The 15,934-nt window shown below is 37.5% G+C and overlaps 1 long non-coding RNA gene across 1 annotated transcript in view; it reads right to left on the reverse strand.

Moving 5' to 3' along the window:
- Positions 1-9,143: 9,143 nt before the first annotated feature.
- Positions 9,144-15,934, reverse strand: part of LOC140710687 (uncharacterized) — a 43,901-nt gene continuing 37,110 nt past the window's right edge. The window contains exons 6-7 of the long non-coding RNA XR_012091814.1: positions 9,648-9,696; positions 9,144-9,511 (exon numbers count right to left, since the gene is read on the reverse strand). This is a non-coding gene — a long non-coding RNA (uncharacterized lncRNA). The remainder of the gene's footprint in view (positions 9,512-9,647; positions 9,697-15,934) is intronic.

The following is a 15,934-nucleotide window of genomic DNA, read 5'->3' on the forward strand; positions in this document are numbered from 1 at the left end:
GGTATGATTCTTCTTCAATATCCTGTCAGTTACATAGGTAAGTGGCCTCAAAATCAACAAAAGACAAGTAGAGGTTGACATGCATCAATGGAGAGAGGCTCAAAAGGATGACTTTATACACAACAATAGAACAGAAATGTTCTGGAAGTATGTCGGTGGATGTGAAGTAGGAGGGGGCACACCAGGTTTCACCTCGGTCAAGTGAATCTGTAATTCCAACCTGAGCCTCACCCCTGAGCTCCAGACTTAGCTATCTGTCTTTCTTACTCTAATATAAAATACACAGGGCAGGACTTAATCTCTAGCTTGTTCACCACAAATTAAAGCAGAGTCTGGTATATAGTAAGTACTTAATAAATAAATAAACTATCAAAGAAGCTAAAGAAACATTCCACACTCTTGCGGGAAGGGATTACCATGAAACAGACCCTAGCAGTCGCTTACAAATACAGTTGACCCTCACTATTTGTGGATCCCGCATTTGCAAATTTGCTTACTTGCTAAAATGTCTTTGTAATCCCCAAATTAATACCTGTGGAGCTTTCAAGGTGATTCATGGATATACACGTAGTAGTGAAAACTCTGTCACTCCTTGCACATGTCCCAGGCTAAGGTCAAATAAGGTGACCCTGGGTCTTCTTGTTTCAGCTCTCATACAAAGATGACCCGAGGACAGAGACAGTAGAGGGCAGTGCAGTGTGGTGCAAGAAGCTGTGGCTCTGGGGCCAATTGGACGGGGTCTGAATCTTGTCTCTGGCACCTGTTAGTGGAGCAGCCTCAGGCAAATCACTTAACACTTCTGTACTTCCCTTATTCTTTTGGAAAGAAAAAATTCAATCTACCAGGATGAGTTGTTTTTAGGAATTAAGATTATAACCTATGTGAGATATTTATGTATGTACATATTTACCCTGGAAACAAGGGCTCAGTATTTGATTAATTCAGTGTTCCAGGTAACTTTATAGAATATCACTACTGCAAATAATAAGAATTGACTGTAATTATTTATAAAGAAAGAACAGAGATATAGACAAAACAATTATTTGGATGAGCTACAGGCAACCTTTAAGAAGCATTTGAAGAAACAGAACTTCACCAGACACATAAGGTGTGGGAAAGGTTTGCAAGGAGAGAGAACGGTACCTACAGAGAGAGGTCCAGATGGTGGGAAAAAACAGGTAAGTTCAGGAAATGGAACTTGGGAAGTCTAGAGCAGTAGAAGATGAGGTCAGAACATGGTGCCCCAGCGCTTCTCTGCACCTTGTATACACCTTGTACTGCAGAACCTCATTCTTTGCGTTGAATTCTTGGTTTCTAGTTCTTTCTTCCATTAAACTGTAAGCCCCCAGGGTCAAGGTCTCTAAGAAGAAATCATAGCTACAGTCCTCTAAATTTGCAAACAGGTTATTATTAAACACAGATACACCCAAAAAGACTGTACAAAAATAACATTGGATTTTAACTGCAGTCATAACAATATACAACTGGTATAGACTTGCAATTTGTCCAGGATTTTTCTCTGATAACTGCTGTAACTCTGTCATAAACCCTTTTCATTGTTTTAGACACTGAAATGTCACCCAGACATTTGTTAGAATGTCTGGAAAAAAACATTCTAAAAGAGCAAGAAAGATCTTGGTCTCTTTAGTGTAAATGATTGATGGGTTGATTGACTGAGATGGGGTCTCATTATATAGCCCAGGCTGGTCTGAAACTCCTAGGTTCAAGCAGTCCTGCCCCAGCCTCCCAAGTGACTGCAATTACAGGCACACGCCACTATGCTGGGCTCTAGTGTGATGTATTAACGTTAGGCTTAAACATACGGTCCATTAGACAAGGCTGCCACCTCACAGTAAAGATTTCTTTTAATTCACTCTAAAACCCTGGCCAAAACACAGTAAACAGGATGCTAAACTCACAGCTTACATTTCTCCACTGAGACCTAGGAAAAACAATTCTAGTTTTTGTACAATCACAAAATTAAGCACTGTGAGAATTTACAAGTTTTGGTAAACTTGTATATTCTCCCCACCCCCACACACAAGTAGCCAAAGGAGCCTATCAGTTTTACCTCAACACTTCAATCTCCTCCAACCTCCAAAATAAAACCCTTATTGTCCAATATCTGAATTTATATTTTCAAACATCTAAAATCTTAATCAAAACTAAGAGCAGTACATTAACTTTTCCCCCATGAAATTCCTGGTATAATTTTACTTAGACACAACAAAAGTTGTACTATTATCTAAAAACATATGGATAGAGCCAACATTACTAGAAACCAAACGAATGTACTATGAACGTGAAAAGGGAATAGGGAGTGTTGTTTTTAAATGGATTCAATGCTGTTATTCTCCACTCATAGATCGGGTGTGATCAAATCACATCATGCTGTACAGCTAAGGATGTCCTATATTTTATGACAAAATAGGGTAACAAATTATTTACTGAGGACCTGTTGGGTACACAGAGGCATGCTAGAAGCTGTAAAAGACTTGATTCTTGCCCTCAAGAAACTTTCTAGATTGTAGACAGCCTGACAGAAGGTAGTCAAAAGCAAATACTTCAAGTACTACCCATCACAACTACCTTAGGTATTTACTTTACCCTTCTACAAGTCTCTGAATATTTCCAGGCCCCCTTTACTATCTCCGATGGACTCTATGGCTCAACATTATTTATAGCCACAGGCTTTCATGGACTTCACATTATTATTGTATCTACATTTCTCTTTATCTGCCTCCCTTGCCAATTAAAATTCCAACCACTACCTTGGCTTTGCATCCAACCACCACCTTGGCTTTGGAGCCGCTGCCTGATATTGACACTTCGTAGATGTAATATGACTATACTTCTATGTGCCTCTATCTACTGATGAGGAACCTACTCTTTTAGTATAAATAGTGCCATTGACTTCCAATCAATTACTTTTGATAATATCCAAAATATCAGATAATATCTGATAATACTCCCCAAACAAATAATGAGTGATGTTCTCTCAAATATATGTACAATCAAATGTGAAATGGAGGAGATGGGGAGGACCTTAGACTCAGAGACTATATTCAGGCCTTTGTAGTGGCATTTATTTGACATAATTATGCATTTAAAAAATAAGTTAAATTGTCATTAGATCAGTCTGAAATTTTATAGAGGCTTTGGTTGGTGAGAAACATATTTTATATATAATAATTTTCCCATGAGAATGCTTTTGATTAATGTTATCTGTTAAAGATTTGAGTTCACAATATTTCCACTGTTAATAGTATACGTCTTTGTAGAGCTGATCTGGAGAAGTTGAGGACCACATGCTAATTGCTATTTGATGTTATTCTAGTAGGACAATTGATTGGCTTTGGGTTGAGGGGAGTTGGAATTTGAAGGCAGGTGTGACTCTAGAGATATTGCCTCTGAATTTTGGCAAGTCTGTTGATTGTGCCTTTGGAAGTGACTTTAAATGCTTATGGAAGGCCGGGCACGGTGGCTCATGCCTGTAATCCTAGCACTTTGGGGGACTGAGGTGGCTGGATCATTTGAGGTCAAGAGTTCGAGACCAGCCTACATGGTAAAACTTTGTCTCTACTAAAACTACAAAACATTAGCCAGTCATGGTGGCACATACCCGTAGTCCCAGCTCCTCAGGAGGCTGAGGCAGGAGAATCACCTGAACCTGGGATGTGGAGGTTGCAGGGAGCCAAGATTATCCCACTGCATTCCAGCCTGGGTGACAGAACAAGACTCTATCTCAAAGAAATAAATAAATAACATTAAATAAATAAATAAATAAATAAATAAATGGGATATATGTTATAACTCTTCTGCACATTTCCAACAGAATAATAGTAACATCACAGAACATCCTTGGGGCATTGTTTCTATGTTTGGGGTTATTAATAGTTACTAAGTTAAAAATGTAGTAAATATGTATAATAGAGGTAACAAATTAATAAATAAATTTGGGAAATGCTTGGTAAATTCAACAGGACTTCTCAGAACAGTGAATTTATATGGCCATGATTGTGTATTTTTTTTTTTTCAAGAAGCATTCACAAGACTTTGTAGTACACCAGTTTGGGAACTGTTGGTGTAGGAATCAGGGTAATTGGGATTTGGACTATTCCAGATAGAGGTTGTCACTATGTTCAAGGAACTGTTCTTAGTCTTTGTATATATCAGAATTACCTATAGCAAATTAACAAGCAAAAATATAAGAATGGGGCCTTGGCTCAGTCCTAACAAATCAGAATATCTGAAAAATTTGGTTGTGGATAAGCTTCCAAACTACTCAATTACAATAGGCCTTCTCACCCCTTGCTAAATGACTTGTTAATCCTAGTTGAGTATGCTTCTGTTTTGTTTTCTTGGACCTGGTCCAGAGACTAGACTGTTGCTATAATTAAGTTCAATTTTATCATTCTTCCCACAGTATCTATATCCCAATTTTCAGATTCTATTTCATCAGTGGGACAAATTTACAGGTCAGTGTAGGACAAGTTTTAAACATTAATGGAAAAGAGATTGTATCATATCGATGTTGTCCTTCTAATCTGGCAGCTTTGAATTTAATTTAGAAAATGCCTCTATTTCTAATTGTATCTTAGTTTTGATATATTTTACTATTAAGGATCACATACATAATTTTCCTCTTTTTCTTGATTTCCTTGTCAACTAATACATTTTTGAAAGCTTCTGGTTAACTTCTAATTACAGGTAAGTGTTGTTTTCCATTTGCTTAACAAGCTTATTGAGGTTTTTTTCTTTTTGAGACCGAGTCTCGCTCTGTTGCCTAGGCTGGAGTGGGATGACATCATCCTGGCTCACCGTGACTTCCACCTCCCTGGTTCAAATGATTTTCATGCCTCAGCCTCCTCAGAAGCTGGGATTACAGGTGTCTGCTACCACACCCAGCTAATTTTTTCTATTTTTAGTAGAGATGGGGTTTCACCAAGTTGCCTAGGCTGGTCTCAAACTCCTGACCTCAGGTGATCCACTCAACTCAGCCTCCCAAAGTGCTGGGATTATAAGCATGAGCCACTATGCCTGGGCACTTCTACCATTTTTTACAGGGTAGTTTTTTGAACTTCTAAGAACTCTTTAAAATAGTAAACCTCTGCCATAATGCTGTTAAAAACCTAAGATATAAAATGTATAGTAACATGCTTTCTTAACATTAATGAAAAAGTGGTTTTTAATCAGTCCATATTTTCACACAAAGGACAAAACCAAAAGATTTAGAAAAAACTGTATATAGAAAGTACATATACCCCGAAGCTTCCAAGTGATTGTGAAGGAGTCACTTCAAAACCCTACTGCCCACCACCCAAAACATGAGGAGAAAATAAGAATGTTGGCCTTTTCTATTCTAATTATCAGTACCAAAGTACTCAAAGCCCAGTTTAAAGAAATGTTTCTGCAGAGGCTTTACCGTACTGGGGATTTAGCCCTTTCTATTCTTCTAACTCACTGATTTCTACTTTATGTCTTTAATAATTTCCCCATTCTGCTTTCCATCAGGTTTTTTGATTGTCCTTTCTAAGAATGAGTTAGAGGCTTAATTCATTTTCATTATTTTCTTAATGACACAAGGATTTTAAGGCAATGAACATTCCTCTGAGCTCTCCTCTAGTCTCTAATCAGTAACGATCGCATTATTGCTATTCTCTGCATATTTGGCAGTTTTAATTTCAAATCCCTCTTGATCCAAGGGTTACTTGCATGAATTTAAAAATTCCACAAATCAATATTTGTTTTCTGGTTTTGTTACTAACTTATAGATTTAACTAAGATCAAAGAATGCCATCTGTACTTTTTCTACTTTTCAGTATTTGGGGTGTTCTTCATTGAAAAAGATTAGCTTCTTGAATGTTCCAGAAAGGAAGTGGGAGGGAGAGAGAGAGAGGAATAGATAGAAGTTTTGTATTTTAACTATGGTTCAATTCTAAGCATTCTAAAACTGCATTGAGTTTTTTAAACCATGAATTACAAGGGTATTTAATTTCCAAATTCATGTAGCTTTTTGTTAATCTCTTTATTATTGCCTTCTAACATTAATTGCTTCATATTTAAATTTTAAATTATATGGTGTGGATGGTACCAATAGTTTTTAAATCTTCTGACTTGCTTTATAAATATATAATTAATATTTCTCCCACAGTCCACATATGCTTGATAATAATATAGAATATCTAATTATTGGGTACAAAGGTCTATATTTGCCCATTACACCATGTTCATTCAGTGGTTATTCAAATCTACATGTGGGCATTCTGTGTAACTTACTTATGGTAAGCAGGGTATGGTGAAATCTCCAAATACAATGGCAGATTTGTCAGTTTCTCCCTGTGGTTTTATCAGTTTTTCTTCTGTATTTTGAGGCTATTTTGACAGGTACATAAAATATGAAAATTGCTACATCCTCCTAATTAACAATCATTTAGCATCAAGTCCTTACTAACACTTTCTGTTCTAAAATCCTTTTTTGTTTGATACTGAAGCTCCATCACTTGTTTTTGATTAATGTATACTGGCATATCTTTATCACTCTCTCTCCTTTATAAAATCTTTCAATCTTCTCATATCCTCATATTTTAAATATGATGGATTAAAACAGCTGGATAGTGTTTTATTAGTTCCATCTGCCTAACTGGTAACTTTAGTCCATTTACATTTGTTGTGACTGATTGATGTGGACTTCCTTCTATCACCTTTAGAACTTCTATTTCTCTCACTTTCTAATATAATTTTAATATCTCCTCCTGGGATTCCACTAGGACATATTTTAGACCTCATTCTGATCTCCCTCCCTGCACAACCCCACCAACTTCTGCCCTGTCATCTATCCTCATGTCTCTCTGTGTAACATACTGACTTACTTTTGGGAGATAATTGTCTAACCAATTAATTCTTTCTTCTGATGTCTAATCCATCCACTGAGTTTATGTCAACAATTACATTTTTATTTCTTTATTTCATTTCATTCTGAGATGGAGTCTCAGTCTGTCACCCAGGCTGGACTGCAGTGGCATGTACCTGTAGCCTTGGTCTCCTGCGCTCAAGTGATCCTCCCACCTCAGCCTCCTAACTAGCTAGAACTATAGGCACATGCCCCATACCCAGCTATTTTTTTTTTTTTTTTTTTGGTGGTGGTGGGGTATTTTTTATAGAAATGAGTTCTCACCATGTTGCCCAGGCTTGTCTCCAACTCCTGGGCTCATACCATCCTCCCACCTCAGCCTCCCAAAGAGTGCTGGGATTACAGGTGTGAGCCACCATACTGGTTGCTCAATTTTATGAGTCCATCTTTCTTCTATATTAGGTTTCACATGTAACTATTTTCTCACCATTCTAATATTTGAAGTCTGTGTTCTGTATCTGATAATTCCAAAACCTACAGTCTTTGGGAAACATATTATTCATTGTTTCTGACAATTCTCAAATATGTTGGGTTGAGACTACTTGAATGCTATGATTTGACTGAATTCATAGTTGCCTGCTTTTAATCTTCGAGAATCCTACAGGCTTAAGTTAGAGATGCTTTCCTACAAAAAATATCTGTGTGTGCTTCTGATGAGAGCTGTGGATACAACTAACATGAGACCACTTTACCACCATGCATAATCCTGACTTGCTCTTGGATTCTCTTGGAGAATCTCAGGATTACACGAGGTTCTCAAATTTGACTCCCCAACCTTGCTCATTTATACACAGAAGATTAGACTGCTTAGTACAGGTGGTGACTCACTTCCTGCTACCCTGGAAAAAACAAAACAGATCCCTCATTGAAATGTGATCACAGACTAGGAAATTCTGAAGGTGAATAGCTGGAGGCTGCAGGGAAAGATAGGTGTCTTTCCTGACCATAGAAATAGGTCAGAAGCTGCCTAAAGGCCGTGTGCTGCAGCATTTCACTATTTAGTTCAACTACCATTCCCTCCATAAGAGTGTGAGTGGAAGCTTCTTAGAACACCATGTTGCCTTTAAACAAAATCATATTTTTGCTAAAAAGTCATGGTCATGGTAAAAAGAAAACTCTGGCTTTGGAAGGCTTTCTCTGTAATGTCCTAGAATTAAGGTTACAGGCTGCATTTCATGTTAACTAAACAGAAAACCAGCCTGACCAACATCCTTCTGCCCCATGGCTTGCTCTCAGCTCCTCTTGGTTGGGCCTAGGGCAGCCAGGCTGTCTCATTCCAATCCTTGCTCTGCCACCTGTGACCTTGGACAAGTTGCCTGCCTTCAGTTGCCTCATCCATAAAATGCAGATATTAATAATACCCTCTTTTTAAGTTATTAAGAAGATTGAAAGAGCTAGTGAAAAGTAAAAAATAAAAAGACTTAGTAAGCATAGGCACAGAGGGAAAAAAAAGTAAAAATAAATAAATAAAAATACTAGTGTCTAGCACATAAAAGTTCATCAGGAATTAATTCTATAACATGAACTTTGCAAAACTTCAAAGTACATATAACTTTTACTAGGGTATACATGCCAATAATAAATTTACAACTGTAGACATGTTCATCTACAGTAAATATAACAAAGACTAAACAATCAGATACTAAATCATTAAGTGATTATTAGTCAGTATCTTTAATTTTCTTATACTTCTATATTTTCTATAGATCATCTTTGTAACACAAAGAAAACAAACCAAATGAAAATGAAATGAATTCTCTCAGAAAGAATTAAGACAGGAAGTAGGCTCACAAAGTAATATAAAATGTATCTTACGGTTTATGTAAAATTCTTAATAGAAGTACCTTCTTTGCTCCAAGCTGCACTTTGGCTTTGCTTTTGACTCAGGTGGCATTTATTTGCATGATGACTGATTCTATCGAGTAGGCACTGCTTCACCCTACAGGAAGAACAAAACATCTCTAGAACACAGCAGCATTCCTGATTCCCACTTGAGAAGCCCTAACAAAATGGCATATAACTTAACAGCAGCAGACCAGTGTTACAAAGTCTGGAGTCAAGGGGAAACAGTAAATTTGGAACATTTCCAGAATCTCACAAAAAACAACAAACCAATATTCTAAGTGCCCAACATGAGCAAATTAGAACCTTAAATAAAGGTCACTCTTAATGCCTATCTTAGCATAGATTCAGCACCAAGTACAATGTCATTTTACTGGTTTACCTTTTTTATTTTATTTATTTATTTATTTATTTATTTATTTATTTATTTATTTATTTTGAGACGGAGTCTCACTCAGTTGCCCAGGCTGGAGTGCAGTGGTACCATCTCAGCTCACTGCAAGCTCTGTCTCCCGGGTTCATGCCATTCTCCTGCCTCAGCCTCCCAAGTACAGGGGGGCTGCCTAAAAGTGGTTGACTCTACTACTGGGACTACAGGAGTCTGCCATCACACCCGGCTAAATTTTTTTCTATTTTTTTAGTAGAGACGGGGTTTCACCGTGTTAGCCAGGATGGTCTCGATCTCCTGACCTCGTGATCCATCCACCTTGGCCTCCCAAAGTGCTGGGATACCTTTTTCATTCTTGAAAGTAGGAGCTATGAAGAAAAAACAACAGCAACAACAAAAAACCCACTAAAATGTCTTTAAGAGAACCTTCTACTTACCATCTAACTTACATAATCAAAACACTCTATTGCATGTGAAAATTGAGTATTATAAGAAAATAATCACCTGTTTTGTGAGAGGTTCCATACATAATGCTCCTTCACCCAATATATACCTTAAAAAGAAAAAAGGAAACATATAAAATTATCTTGAGAATTATTCCTGCTTAAACAATTTCTATGTGCCATTATTAAGAAAGTACGCACAAAATAAAGATAAGAAGAGAATATGCAAGCATGAACATACTTCTTAAGGATATAGGACTATGGATAATTTAAAAATTCTAATGGTATTACTCTCATGTAATTGCTCTGAAATTCTAGTTAATTGTTTGAAATGGCTCCTAGAACAGAATACTTTGAAATTTTGATGATGTCAAAAACTAAGAACTTGGCCCTAAATAATCCAAAGAATAAGGGCAGAAGAACCCGTTTCCTTCAATGATATTTGAGTATTCTTTACGACGGAAACTTTCTCTCCCATCCTGTGATGGCCAAGGGTTTTTCCTCTGACAATGGCACTGACCTTACCCTATCCAAAATATGAACGTCTGCATGGTTTCACGGTTCAAATTGTTTTTATCCATTCTGTTGAGAGAATCAAATGGTTCACAGCATGTGGCTCCTCTGTGGGACTCCTCAAGTCCTTTCTAAGCCTAAAGACTGTTCTCTGAACCAAAGACAACTTCTGGGGATGTACCAAATCTCCCATTAGAAAATTATTGGCCAGGCGCGGTGGCTCAAGCCTGTAATTCCAGCACTTTGGGAGGCCGAGACGGGCGGATCACAAGGTCAGAAGATCAAGACCATCCTGGCTAACACGGTGAAACCCCGTTTCTACTAAGAAGTACAAAAAACTAGCCGGGCGAGGTGGCGGGCGCCTGTAGTCCCAGCTACTCGGGAGGCTGAGGCAGGAGAATGGCGGGAACCCGGGAGGCGGAGCTTGCGGTGAGCTGAGATTGTGCCACTGCACTGTAGTCTGGGTGACAGAGCGAGACTCTGTCTCAAAAAAAAAAAAGAAAATTATTTAGATCAAGATGTTTTAACCTTTTAACTCTTTCTCAAACAAAATCATTTCATTTCTCCTTTAATGTTATTTTAAATTTCAAGATACACAGATAGCATGCCTAAAATAAAATCAAAGGAATGATAGTTTTAGAACAAAAACTGTGGTAATTTTGAAAACACAAAAGCTAAGACACTGATTGGATCTACGTGGACACCAAGTCCACCACAAACTGTTCTCTCCTCTGGGGCTCTGGCCACACCTTTCCCTTGCCTAAGATTCCTTTTGCTTCCTACCCTTCCAAATGCTGTATTTCCCCCCAGAAGACTTGCCAAGACCACTCTAGCCTGCACATCTTCCATTTCAGCTAACCAAAGGCATCCTTGCATCGACTAAACCAAATTGTTTTGCAGAGAAGGCATCTAAAAACTTCTACTGTAGACCATTCAGCTTAATAATTGTTATCATGACATTATTCAATAACAAAATGAGGGAAAGAAGTCCTCTTTAACTCCTTTGCCCTGGAGAATCCAAGCAAGTGGCTTTCCCACTTGCTTTGACCAAACCCTGGGATCTTTCAAAGTGAAAGTTTAATGGAAAGGAAAGAAAATCTAAAAGAAAAACTCTCCAAAAAACTAAACTCAGGTAAAGAATCATGGGATTAAAAATTTTTATTCTTTGTGTATTTGATTTCTGAAACATAGAAATCGATCTCTCACTCCTTAAATCTGCCACTGGGCTAAGAGGATATTGCACATAATGTGTACTCATTGATTTAACAGAATTAGAACATCCAGGTACTCACTGAGATTTTGATTCCACAACTGCTCAAAGTCTATTCATTAGTTAATGAGTTAACACAACACTTAATCTTCAAATTTTGGAAAAGCTGATGGTAGACAGGAACTTGTTTTGGCAAAAGGAAGCATATGGTAGACATTGTTACCCATTATCCAACCATCACCACCTTTCCTTTAAAGTACCCCACTCTTCCTTTCAAGTTGCAGAGTCTCAGATAGTGGGAAGAAAAGAAGTTTTTGCATTTTCAGGTCAAAAGAAAGTACATTTGTACAACCACATAATAGCTATGCAAATGTTTGTTGAAATCTAAACAGAAGACAGAAGTAGTTCTAGTACCTTCACAAAAAGTAAGATAAGTAAACTTTTCCTTAATACATACTTTCAGCAGCATTGACACCTAAAAGTGGTTGACTCTACTACTGTATTAAATTACATTCATTTTGTCAATATGTGTTCCAAATTCTTACTGCTCTTTGTCTCCAAAGGGATCCTACTGAATATTGAGACAGTTCAAGAATACTAGGGAAAAAAATTCGAATAATTGAAGCAAGGGTCATCTAAGGATAATATGTCACATATACAGACACAGTAATATTTTCAACTTAAAAAAAAATCAGTTGTCAAAGTTGCACAGCAAACACTCTCCTAAGCTTAGCCTCTTCAGGCATTTGCTTTATAATCACTTTAAAGAAAAGTCAGTCACAAAATTTCACATTTTGTATGATTCTATTTATATGAAATGTCCAGAATAGGCAAATCTACAGAGACAGAAATTAGATCAGACATTGCCAGGATCAATGGTGGGGGAAATGTGTATAGGGAGTGACTGCTAATGGGTACAGGGTTTCTTTCTGGAGAGAAGAAAAGGTTCTGAAATTAGGTAATGGTAATGGCTGCATAACTCTGAATATACTAAAAAACTACTGAAATGTACACTTCAAAGGGTGAGACTTATCATATAAAAACTGTATCACAATCGTTTCAAAAATGTTTGGGTATGTTAAGAAATAAAGAAATAGGATCATAGCTCAAAGATATGGGATCTAAAATAAATGGAACAAAACTGCTCAATAATCTATCTAGAATCACACAACGGTTAAGCTTTACCCTGACTAAAATTGCAAGCTTGGTGTTTCATTGGTATTTCACATTTTTTACTTCTTCCTAAGTCAGCCAATAACTCCTCCTCCTCACTTAATAGTTGACTATGAAGACCAAGCCATTTTGATTCTGCCTCCAATGAGCTTTCACATGTCATTCCTCCTTCCACTCCCAGGACTACCAAACCAATGTAGGTTCTCCTCACTTCACTCTAAGATGACAGCGCGGCCCTCAACTACTGTCACACTCTTCTAGGCTCTGTGAGCACAGTGTGTCTCATATTCTCTTCCGCTGTCACCAGATTTATTCTAAAACAGTTTCTTTACTGTTACTCCCCTGTTTCTCAACCAGTTACATAGCAAGATGAATATCCAGGGGTAATAGTTTACTTACTAGAAAAAAAAAAAATCTGTCACCAATTCACAGAAATGTTTCAGTACAAAATATTACATTGGCAATATTTCCTACAACTCTTCTACATGAATCCTACCCTCCTTGTGTTATAGCTCTAACTGGTCTCGTGTACTCTGAATCTCTCATTCTCTTTCCTAGATACCCGATTGTGTTTACTTTTCACCTATGTAAATAATCTTCCTGCAACCTCCACCAACTGACCAAACCCCACTCACATTTCACTGCCCAACTGAGATCCCACCTACTTCATGAAGAGCAACTCTTTGCAGCTTTAATCCTCAGAGAAATTAAGTCCATGCTTAGCTTTTCTTTTTCTTTTTTGTTCAGATGGAGTTTATCTTTGCCACCAAGGCTGGAGTGCAGTGGTGCAATCTCAGCTTACTGCAACCTCTGCCCTCCGAGTTCAAGCAATTCTCCTGCCTCAGCCTCCTGAGTAGCTGAGACGACCAGTACGCACCACCACATCTGGCAATTTTTTTGTATTTTTGGTAGAGATGAGGTTTCACCATCTTGGTAAGCCTGGTCTGGAACTCCTGACCTCAAGTGATCCATCCCCCTCGGCCTCCCAAAGTGCTGAGATTACAGGTGTGTGCCACCATGCCTGACCTATGGGTAGCATATGATAATCAATAGGGTACTTAGAGTTCTTAGTACTTTTAATCTCCTCTTATATAGCTGGCATTTGGTATAATGAAAAACACTTTACTAGGAATCAAGATTTATTTGGGTAGGTCACAAGCTGACTTATTATTCAAATTATTTATCCAAATAATGAGGACCATAACACACTGTTGCAAAAAAGAATCACTGAAGAAACTATGTGAGAGATTTTAAAACTGAAAATGGCATGACCCATAACTTCATGTATTTGTCTCGATTCTAGGTGGTATACTAAGATCATAAACTTACATTCTTGGAATTCTTACAACAAAATGTTGAAAAGCTATACTGGTCCATTGTATAATCACATTTTCAAATGTTTTCATACATTTATCCTGAATTTGCAGATTTTTATCCAAATCTTTTCCTTGATCATTTTTTTTTTCCTCAAGTAAGATTCTGAACAAAAAATGACCCATTTTCCTTTCCTGTGCTTATGGGAATATTGAGTCAACATACACAATTTTATAAACCAGTGCATAAAACTAAAGCACAATGCTAATGTCTTTTCTCCCCAATCAGTAAGGGCTTCATTAAAAAGCCCTTACATTTTAACATTCAACTATGAAAAACAAAAGAACTATGGCTTGGTGGCTAGTAAAAGGCTGGTATGGTGAGTAAGAGACACAAAGGTTAAACATTTGCTATTTTTCAGTCTCGTGTTTATTTTGTATACGTAAGTATTTGGCTGGGTTACCTAACACTGAACTTCCAAAACTGACCATGAGGTTTTATGCCAAGAGAAGTACTTTTTATAGCAATTTTACTGCTGAAACCAAAACAGCCCAGAGAAGATTTAAAGGTAAAAAAATAAAACAGTACACAATTCTAAACAACTCTGCTTCACACCCAACCGGGGACTTACACTCACCTAATAGTGTATTTGTGATCAATTTTGTAACAAGCTGTCAAAAGGAGACCTCTAACATCTGCTCATGAATGAATCACTTCAGCATGTCCTGCTCTGCGGCAGAAAACACATGGGAATCACTCAGAACTCCGGATTTCCAACAGAGCAGCATTTCCCAGAGAGTAAGCCAGAGGGCATCATCCTGAGATGCTGTCAGGAACACCAATTAACAAATTTGGGAAAAACAGAAAATGGCATTAAGGCTTCCAAGAAGTCCTTTGGTAAAAGACACTTTGAACCTGGCATCCCCAAATCCTTGCAATCCCCACAAAACAAATATCTATGAACATACCACTATATTAGCACTCACAGAACACTTGGGGAGATATGGCAAAGATTAGGCTGCAGGCCTCAGGTAAGTAAACTCTTAAAACACAATATTGAAAAAAATAGAAACCTAAAAATTAAAACAGAAAAACAAAAGCAAAAGATAAGTAAATAAATAAAAAATTTTAACAAACAATGTTGGGCTGGGCAAAGTGGCTCAGACCCATAGTCTTAATACTTTTTGAGTCTGAGTGGGGTGGATCGCTTTAGCCTAGGAGTTCGAGACCAACACGAGCAACATGGTGAAGCCCTGTCTCTATCAAAAATACAAAAATTAGCTTGGCCTGGTGGCATACACCTGTGGTCCCAGCTACTCAGGAGGCTGAGGTGGGAGGATGATTTGAGCCCAGGAGGCAGAGGTTGCAGTGAGCTGTGATTGCACCACTCACTCCAGCCTGGGGCAACAGAGCAAGACCCTGTCTCAATAAAATTCATTAATTAAATAATAAAACTAATATTCATTTACTGTGTGGGGAAACTCAAAATGAGCTTGGCACATCCATACGTAATACTAAGGTTTTTTGTTTTTTTTTTTTTCAAACCCACAGTTTTTTTTCTCTGAGCTTTTACCGGTGGATATCATGTCCAGATAAGTATTCTGTAGTACCAACACCACAGTTAATATGTATTTTGATTATACAGAATAATGATTCTTAACAGGATCTTAGCCCCCAAAACACATACATAAGCATGTACATCAAATACAAGTAAAAATAACTGTAGCAACAAAGCTTTTCTGGAGAAAGTTCTGAAGTCGGAAGTAGTCACTCATATTTTTACCCTAAATGCAACTATTACTATCTCAACCATAGAAATGATCAAAGTAAGGGCTGGAGATATTTAGATTTTAATCACCATAATGTGGATTATGTCACATAATGGAATTAGTCAGCTGAGTGTTTGAAAATCCTCATTATTTTAAATTGCTCATACTTTCAGGGTCTACAAAACATTTCACAACTAACCTAGCAAACCATGATCTTTTCCCCACTTCTGTAAGACTTCCAATCACAAAAAAGAAGCAATACAAATTTCAGTAAAACTGCCTGACAATTACCATTTGATTCTACTACACTGCAACTATCACCTCTAGAAGTAATTAGCCAGCTCCACAGGTCCATGAGACTTCCCATGA

Source organism: Chlorocebus sabaeus, chromosome 29 (genome assembly GCF_047675955.1).
Source record: "Chlorocebus sabaeus isolate Y175 chromosome 29, mChlSab1.0.hap1, whole genome shotgun sequence".
NCBI lineage: Eukaryota > Metazoa > Chordata > Mammalia > Primates > Cercopithecidae > Chlorocebus > Chlorocebus sabaeus.